The sequence below is a fragment of the Myotis lucifugus genome, unplaced genomic scaffold, assembly GCF_000147115.1.
Source record: "Myotis lucifugus unplaced genomic scaffold, Myoluc2.0 scaffold_436, whole genome shotgun sequence".
Taxonomy (NCBI): Eukaryota; Metazoa; Chordata; class Mammalia; order Chiroptera; family Vespertilionidae; genus Myotis; species Myotis lucifugus.
In genome coordinates, this window is record NW_005871484.1 from 345,605 (window position 1) to 351,479 (window position 5,875).

The window sequence follows — 5,875 nt, forward strand, 5'->3', positions numbered from 1 at the left end:
AGGCTGGCGGGGGGGGGGGGCAGTTAGGGGCAATCAGGCAGGCAGGCAGGCAGGTGAGCAGTTAGAAGCTAGCGGTCCTGGATTGTGAGAGGGATGTCCAACTGCTGTCGGACATCCCCCGAGGGGTCCCGGATTGGAGAGGGTTCAGGCTGGGCTGAGGGGACCCCTCATGCATAAATTTCATGCACTGGGCCTCTAGTTATAAATAAGGTCATAAAGAATCACAGATTAGGAACAAGACACTGAAATCAGCTGGGCTCCTGTGGTGTGTGTGTGCGGGAGCGGGGGGTGGGAAGCATTAGAGTGAATGGTTGATTTGCAAGATGCTCTGTCAGGGCAGGCTTACTGGGAGCATTGATATCTGGATGAGCCTTACAATATATACTAAGTATGCAAGGCAAAATGAAAGGATAGATTGGCAGTCTAATAAGCACATCAAATGAGGTGACTAAAAGTATGAGATTTCCTTGGAAATATAAGGAGTAACTCATACAAGAGAATCGTAAGAGGTTTCTTATTGCTAGAACATAACATCAAAGCAAGAATTAGTCAAATAGAATCCTGTCTCAGTAATACAGAACTAAAGCACAGGTAATCTTTTGTACCATTTTAGGAGTTTTTATATTTACTAGTATTATGTAGTATTTGGGCAGCAACTTAAGTATTGGAAGCAGGGGAATGGCATGGTCACATTAGGTTTATAGAAACACAGATCTATAATGCCTTCCCTATTTGGGTTTACACAATTAAAATATACTTTTCAAGAATCCTAAAAACTTTCTGCAAGCACATCTATACTAATAAAAGCGTAATATGCTAATTAGACTGAACGACCTTCTGGATGTCATTCCGGATGTCCTTCTGGACAAAGCCACAGTGGCAGAGGCTGAGGCAGATGTGGTTAGGGGTGATCAGGCAGGCGGTGGAGCAGTTAGGGGCAATCAGGCTGGCAGGGGAGCAGTTAGAGGGCAATCAGGCCGGCAGGGGAGCAGTTAGGGATGATCAGGAAGGCAGGTGAGTGGTTAGGGACAATGAGGCAGGCAGGCAGAGTGGTTAGGAGTGATGAGGCAGGCAGGCGAGTAGTTAGGGGTGATGAGGGAGGCAGGGAGAGTGGTTAGGGGTGATCAGGCAGGTAGGCAGGCGGGCAGTTAGGAGCCAGCAGTCCCGGGATTGTGAGAGAGTGCAGGACGGGCTGAGGTACCCCACCCCCTGTGAACAAATTTGGTGCACCAGGCCTCTAGTTTTATGATAACACTTGACCTGAAATAATGCAAGCTCCTTATAGACCTTATTTGTCCTAGGTAGAGTGAATGTTAATTTGTTTTGCTGAAGAAATATTAAAAGGTTCTAATATAAGATGCATTCTAGACCTTCCTGGCTTATCACAAAATAAAGGATACAATAGTAAACTACTAAAGTACTTACATCTGAAATGATCTGGCCCACAAGTACTGGATAAAGAAAATATGACTAGACTACCCTAGGAGCTGTGTAGTTAGAGACAGACAAAATAATTATCAGTTAACACTGAGAAGATTAAACTCTCTGTCAAAAAATCAGAAAATTGTGCATCAAATCTTCTGAAATATTAAATAAATACTAAAACCAGAGTAGGCCCTAAGAAATCTGTGGAGTATTTTTTGGAGTGGGGTACTTGTAAGTAAAACAAATACCGCCCTCATTATGTGGTGGGGGCACCTGGGGAAGGATGGGCCTTGGGGGTCTTGTAATTCTTCTTGTCCCAAGTGAGACAGTCATACCAGAGACTTGTCTATACTGGTAAACACCCTCATCTTTCTCGGGTTCATATTTATAAACTGATTATTAAATTTCCCTCAAGCGGCCTAGGCAAATAGCTGAGCCTCCTTAGCCTGATTGTACTCTTCTGAAAACTGAGTCTGAGTCGGTGTCAAATATGAAGCCAAGCCTTGTGCATGCAAATACCTAAAAAACAGGCATTCAAAAGGGGCCTGCCCTGCTTTATACATTTTTACTCGCAGCATCTAAATTTAGGATGGGGGCACTTTAAAGCATCAGATTATTACTGGGCTTTCTGCCTCTAGTATGGCCTCTCTGAAAACAATTATTTTAGTTGTGGCAGGTTCTGTGAAGCATTGTTGTGTATATTATACTTGGACTTACTGTGTAATTGATCTTGTTTATTTCTTCTGGTCTTTTTGCTCACTTCCCTTTTTTGTACAGTGTCTTTACATGGGTTCATGCTGATACATATCTGTTTATTATACATCTTGGGTGCCTTCTTTTTGCCTCATTCATTGATAATAGACAGTGGGAAAGAGAAATCAAGGTAATGATCTGACCCAGGACCGTTTGGTTATCTTTCATAATCTCTTAATCCTTGTCACAGAGCCTAAACACCTGGGAGCTGGACCCCTCTCTGGACCATCAGGAAATTAATTGGGTTTAAATGATGCCTTTTATGTCACAGGTCCTTTAGGAATCTATTTGGCATTTATTTCTCATTAACAAAATAAGATATTCAACTTGATATGCTTTTTATCCTCAGTTATGCAACTTTCTTCTTGTGCAAATGCAGAGCCTGCCTGTTTCCTCATTCGGGTGCCCCTTACCAGCAATGTTAAGAGAGAAAGCTGTGGAATGCTTGGGAAATTTTTCCGCTCACCAAACCTGTTGATCTTAACAATGGATTCTTAATAAGCAAATAATATTTGGAGTTCTATGTTGCGAATGGCTCTGTGGCTTGAATTTGTTTTCAGCTTCCTTACTTGACCAATTTTAACTAAAGTTAGCAGAACTTTTTAGATTATGGTTTGAAGTTGGTTAGGTTTTCATAGTTCATGTGTTTTCTGTTTCTCATTCTTTTTGTTTTCATCTGATTTCAAAGAGAAGAGAACTTATTTAGGTAACTTTTACTTGAAGCCTAGAGTGACTGCAGGGGTTCTTGTTCCAGCATCAAGAAGGGTTCAGCAATCTGGAGAAAGCTGTGCATAGATTAATAAAGAGGAGTCCAGAGATAAAATATAATTTTGAAAGGCATTTGGGGGACAGAGGAGCTTAGCTAAAGGAGCTAAGATCCAAGATCTAAATTCTCAGATCTTAGGTCTTAGGTCTTAAAGTCTAAATTCTCCTTGTCCCAGGACCCCATGCTTTTTATTAACACAACTTGTCCTGAGGGGAGGCAGAGATACACTTCAAAGGGTATACACAAGCATTGTCAGAATGGGGGAATTAGCCTACGGCTGTTCAGGTGTTTGGCCAGCAGGAGGCAATAACATGTAGATTAAGATGCCCTTTAGCTGCCTGGCAGCCAAGAAATCAATTTAATTTATCCTATTCAGGTTTGGGGAAATGCCTTCAGCCATTACCAGGTTCAGCCCTGCTGTACATGCTGGAATTGGTCTCTGGCAAGTGACCTTTCATGACCCTTCAGTGACCCTGCACTCTTCAGGGTATGTCTAAACTCCTGAGGTTGGCCTTAATGTCCTTCCTGACCTAAAGCCTGCCAACGTCCCAGCTTCATTGCTCAAAATTCTCCCATCGCATTGTAGCTCAGCACATCCCAAGTCAAAACCATTCACAGTTCCCTGCAGGTATCCAAGTCCTGGTCCTTCTAGGCCTTGTCATCTGTCTGGAATTTCCTTTAAAGTAAGACAAGACGATTTTAAGCTGCTCATGGGTAGAATGCTGAGATAATTATTGTAAATAGTAATTATTTATAATGGGATTTATGATAAAATAAGTTATATATATATATATATATATATATATTTTTTTTTTTTTTTTCTTTTTTTTTCCTCCAGGGAATTAGTTTTAAAAGTTTTATTCATTTATATTTTAAAAGAAAAAAAATACTGTAAATAGAAACAAGGTCTATCTACTTGTTCATTCTCCCAGTAATCTATAATAATAAAAGTGTAATATGCTAATTAGACAAGATAGCCTTCTGGACGACCTTCTGGACAAAGCCAGGGCTGTGAGAGAAGCCAGGGTCCCGGGTGCCAAAGGGAAGCCGGTGCCGGCAGCTGGAGGAAGGAAGGCCTATTCTTGCATGAATTTTATGCATCAGGCCTCTAGTGTGTTAATAATAGAATGAACTTAGAGATAGCTGGTATAGAAATTATTTGTCATCACTTAATTTAGTATTAATTAGAGTATCAGCAATTACTCAGTAATTAAACCCCAATTTCATAAGTTTCTTTCTTCCTTCTGTAATAGTCCATTACAGCTGTTCTAGTTTTTGTAACTTAACACCATATAGTGATTGAGGGACCTGGCTTGCCTCCATTTTATGGCTTTGAAATCTTTTAATGCTTCAGAGTTTTCCACCCAGATGCAAGATTAATAAAGAGATAGTAGAGACAACACAGACTCTTCGAAAATACCCCAAGACTACAGCAGTGTGTTAAATGTGTGCTACATTCCACCGTAATATCTAATCACAGGAACAAACATGCATAAGAGAGTTGAGAAGTTTCTCCCTTGACTGAGCAACTTCTTCTCATGGGCATGAGAAGAGGAAATGAGAATGCTCACCATTTCTAACATAATTACATACTCAGTCATATATTTCCTATCATTCATCCTTCAATAAATTTCTCTGTGGTAGTAAGTTACTCAACTAGAATACCCCAAGTCAAGCCTCCTTTCATGGCCATTTATTCTCCCTTTACCCTCTTCTATCTCCCACCAACTCCCTTCCCTCTGGCAATTGCCTGTGCCCATGAGTTTTAATTTTTTGTTGTTGCTTATGGACATCAATTCCATATAATATAGATTCTCTTTTTAAAGTTACCAAAAAGTTGCAAGCTTTTACTATCTATGAAAGTCCATGTCTGGCTCTATTGATCTAAATGGGCATATGGCCATTCTTGGCCAGTTGCAAGTGCCTCAAAAATTGACCTGCTGATTGGCTTAAGGCCCACAACTGCAGACTGGAGAAGGATCATCCTCTCCCACTTTTGCTTGAGAGAAGATGTGTGGCCCACTGATTTGCTAGGTTGAAACAGTATCAAATGCTCCTTTAAGTTCACATTTTGTTTCTTTCTATTAATTTTTACATTATGGATAAGACACAATACCATATACAAATAATATATTATAGAACTGTATACTTGAAACCTATATAATTGTATTAACCAATGTCACTCCAATAAATTCAAAGCAATAAATAAACAAATAAAATTTAAAAATAAAGAAAATGAGAATTCAAAAGTAAAGTTGACACAAGAAGGTGGTGCTCACGGGGAGGGACAGTGAGAAAAAGAGAGAGAATGAGAGAGATAAAGATAGAAGTGTGAGAGAGAGTGAGAGAGAGAGCGAGAATGAGAGAGGTAAAGATACAAGTGTGTGTGTGTGTGTGTGTGAGAGAGAGAGAGAGAGAGAGAGAGAGAGAGAGAGAGAATTGATTTGAATGACATGTACATGTTTTGGGCATCCAAATCAATCTCTCCTGATGTCTACCAGTTGGATTTTTGTTTTGCTTATTTCTTTTTTTTTTTTAAATAGATTTTATTGATTTTTTTTTTTTACAGAGAAGAAGGAAGAGGGATAGAGAGTTAGAAATATCGATGAGAAACATCAATCAGCTGCCTCCTTCACACCCCCTACTGGGGATGTGCCCGCAACCAAGGTACATGCCCTTGACCAGAATCGAACCTGGGACCCATCAGTCCGCAGGCCGATGCTCTATCCACTGAGCCAAACCAGTTACGGCAATGTTTTGCTTATTTCTATCATGATCTCTTTTCTATCATTTCAATTGAAATAGAAAATCAAATTAATATTATTGAGTTTAAATGAGCTGGTAAATATTCTGGAATCTAATTAGGAAAAAAGTTAGCTATATAAACTAATGAAACATGAACAAACTATTAACACTTCAGATAAAATTGCT